Genomic DNA, 3,836 nt, shown 5'->3' with positions numbered 1-3,836 from the left:
AGAAGCTTTGTATATATTTGCATGACCACCAGCAGTGTATGTATGTCGCCCTTTCCCCACAGTTTTTCCAACACATTGGTGAGATGGTAGGAAACATATGCGTCAGTTTTGTGGGAGTTAAATACCATCGTAGCATTAGCTTTGTGTTAGCTTCATAAATATACAGAGACCGCGTCATCTTTTTATGTGATGCCCATATTTGTTCCCATTGATCCCCTGTGATCTGTCTTTGAAGGTCAACTGACCAAGCCTTCTGATATGAGAGGTTAACTTTTGAATCAGATTTAAGTAAAATGTTATATGTCTTGGATATAAGTCCTTTTTTTGTGTGTTGCAGGTATAATATTTTTTCAAATTCTGTGAGTGGAGTGAGCACAGAGGATTTAAAAGATGGTGATTCTAAAAGGTGTCTCAACTGAAGATATTCATACCATTTAACTGTGATGTTATATTTCCTTTCTATCTCCAGTTTCCCAAGCATTTTGTCTTTGTGTAGTACATCAATCATTCTTGTAACTTTTGCTTTTTTCCAGGTGCGGAACTGCGTAGGATCCTTGGCCGGGATAAACCAAGATTGTCCACTGAACGTGCTTAGTTTCGAAGAAGATGTGGTGAGTATTCTTTTGTTATTACGCCATATTTTAAGAGTAGTTTGTAGGTATGGGGAAATGTTTTCTAACTTAAAATCGAAATTCCTTGGTTTCCAAAGTAATTCTCTAAATGTGTGTCCCACCAAAGTATGTTCCTCTATCCATTTCCAGTCGATGTTTAAATCCTCATCATAGTGACGCACTAGCATTGCCATATTGGTAGCATAGTAATAAAGTTTAAGGTCGGGAACCGCCATGCCCCCTTTATTTTGAGGTTTTTTCAGAACATTAAAACTAACTCTCGGTCGTTTATAATTCCATAAAAATTTATTGATACCATTTTGCCATCTAGTTAACATATTATTTGGAATAAATAGTGGCAGTGTGCGAAATAAGTACATAAATTTGGGGAGGACAAACGTTCTTAAGATCGAAATGCGGTCTATCCATGTAAAAGAATTGGTAGACCATTTCTGCAATTGAGACATTATTTCGTTAAAGGTGGCTATATAATTTAGTTTTAAAAGGTCCTGAATGGCTATTGGTATTTTGACCCCTAAATATTCAAAGTGATGAGTGACCCATTGATAGGTATATAACCCTTGAATTTCCTTCTTAATTTCAGAAGAAATATGAATTGGGTAAATTAAGGATTTAGACATATTAATTTTAAGTCCTGCTAGTTTCCCAAAGGTATTCAACGAAACTTGAATCGCTGCCAATGAGGATACTGGCGAAGACACATATAATATCATGTCATCCGCAAACATACTTAATTTAAACACCTTATTATTGATTTGGATACCTTTAAACTCCAGATTTGATCTAAATAAACATGCCAATGGTTCAATGGCCAAAACGAATAAAAGGGGAGAGAGAGGGCATCCTTGTTTCGTGCCCCTCTGAAGAAAAACCGGATTAGACGTAGCTCCATTTGCTAGAATATAGGCTTTAGGTTTATCATATATTGCCGTTATAGAGTTACAAAAGTGAGGACCAAAGTTTAAGTGTTGTATTAATGATGATAGGTACGAAATTTCCAAAGAATCAAATGCTTTTTGTATATCAAGGGAAAGCAGCATTGTTTGCGAAGTAACATCGAGTTTGCCATAATGAATGATGTTAAGAGTCTTTCTAATATTATCGGCAATATCTCTGGCTGGAATAAATCCAGTTTGATCAATACATACATAATTTTCTATAATGCCTTTTAATCTCTTCGCCACCATACCAGTAAAGATCTTGTAGTCTGTATTGCTCAGAGATATGGGTCTGAATGAGGCTGGGTCAGCATTGTCTTTATTTTTCTTTGGTATTAAAACCACGTTCGATAATTTCCAGGACTCTGGCATATTTCCCGTGGTAATTATTTGGTTACAAGTCTCCAATAATGCCGTGTTTATAGAGGGAAAAAAAGCCTTATAATATTCATTTATAAAACCATCGGGGCCTGGAGCCTTATTGTTTTTTAATGATTTGATAGCTATTTCCAATTCTTGCATTGAGAAAGGTGCTTCCATAGCTTCTCTGTGGTCACTAGAGAGTTTAGGTAGACCCCGGATAGATGTAAGAAAGGAGCTAATAAGGTCCTGATCAGGTTTTGTTGTAGCGTATAACTGATTATAAAACGTTTCTAGCACAGTAAGAATCCCTTCCGTGGTGTGTTGAAGCTGGTTTTGTTCATTCCTTAAGCCAAAAATGTGTCTCTCTGCTTGGCGTTTCTTGAGTTTCCAAGATAAAAACTTTATTTGTTTAGATGATTTAGATGTATTATTTTTAAAATAACTAAAACTCGTTTTCTGTATATCTGTAGTTTCTAATAATTCTAGCTGCTTGCACACATTTTGCAATCTTTTGTATATCTTAATACCACAAGTTTGCTTGTGCTTACGCTCTAATAATTGTATTGTGTTCAGTAAGTTCGACTTCATAGCTCTTTTCTCTTTTTTATAGGAGGCCAGCAACGATATACAATGACCCCTAATGAAGGCCTTAGACGCTTCCCAAATTGTTGAAATTGTGGTATCCTTAGTTGTATTATTTCGGAAAAATTCTTGCAAATGATCTTGAATCAAGTCTTTCAATTTGGATTCATATAATAACACTTTATTAAATTTCCAATTGAACTTATTCTGTTGTGGTGTTTTATTTAACGTTAGCTTACAATACACAGGGGCGTGATCTGACCATAACTGCAATCCAATTTTGGACGTGAGTGCATGGCTAATTAGCGATGTTGAAAGGAAAATATAATCCAGTCTTGAGTGGGATCTAAACCTACTGGAATAGTATGTGTAATCACGCTCATTACCGTGTTGTAGTCTCCACACATCCTCGAATCCGTACTTAGTTATTAACGTCTGAAGAGAGGAGATAGAATGCTTCCTTGTCGTCTCATTAGTGGTAAAAGGCTTTGTAGACCTGTCAAGCTTAGGATCTAAAAGATAATTGAAATCACCGCCTAATATTGTAGGATAGTCTGAAAAACATTTAAGTTTAGCAAAAGTTGCAGCTAAAAATTTAATCTGATTAGAATTTGGAGCATATATTGTAGCTAGGTTGATTTTGTCTCCATTAATACTGCCTTTAAGGAACAAAAACCTTCCCTCACCATCTATTTTAGAATCTTCCAACACAAAGGGAATCTCTTTAGCTATAACTATTGCTACTCCCCTTGATTTATTTGTGCCACATGCTACAACCTGAGTTGTATACCAAGCCGAGGGCAATATGTTTTTTACCTTTTTTACATATACCTCCTGCAAAAATGCAATGTGGATCTTTTCTTGATGCAGTTGTTTAGCAATACGCTTTGCCTTAATAAAATTGTTTAAACCACGACAGTTAAGAGTGGCTATGTGCAGACTTTCCAGATTAGTCATTAATTAACATGGTAAAAAAGGCAAAATCTTTGCTAAGATCAGAACTCAACTCACACATATATGCTTGACTCCCCAACCAATGTCCATTGAAAAAACTTTTTATAACGATATCAACATCCTTATAATACTTGTGCCACAGGATTAACAAGAGAAAAGATACTCTCTGTGGATGGAACAGAACAATTAAACTCATAACCTGAAACTTAAAAATCCCAACTAACCCCCCTCCCTTCCCTACCCCCAGGTCCCAAGGTGAGGAAAAAATTTCCCCACTGAGTCGAGAAGACTCATCTCTGGAGACTAACTCTGAATTAAAGAGCATTTTTGAAAACATTATCCAAACCTTACAGCCCACCAAAAGGGG

The 3,836-nt window shown here is 36.1% G+C and overlaps 1 long non-coding RNA gene across 1 annotated transcript; it reads left to right on the top strand.

Annotated features, from left to right (window-relative positions):
* Positions 1 to 330: 330 nt before the first annotated feature.
* LOC107125083 lies at positions 331 to 2,582 on the top strand. Its single transcript, XR_001483015.1, has 3 exons — positions 331 to 406; positions 534 to 611; positions 2,544 to 2,582. It is a non-coding gene; the product is annotated as an uncharacterized LOC107125083 (long non-coding RNA).
* The last annotated feature ends 1,254 nt before the right edge of the window (positions 2,583 to 3,836 follow it).

The sequence above is a fragment of the Gekko japonicus genome, unplaced genomic scaffold (genome assembly GCF_001447785.1).
Source record: "Gekko japonicus isolate JY-2015 unplaced genomic scaffold, Gekko_japonicus_V1.1 scaffold9737, whole genome shotgun sequence".
In the NCBI taxonomy this organism is placed as follows: domain Eukaryota; kingdom Metazoa; phylum Chordata; class Lepidosauria; order Squamata; family Gekkonidae; genus Gekko; species Gekko japonicus.
The sequence above is the reverse complement of the archived record's forward strand: the minus strand, read 5'-3'. Positions and strand labels throughout refer to the sequence as shown.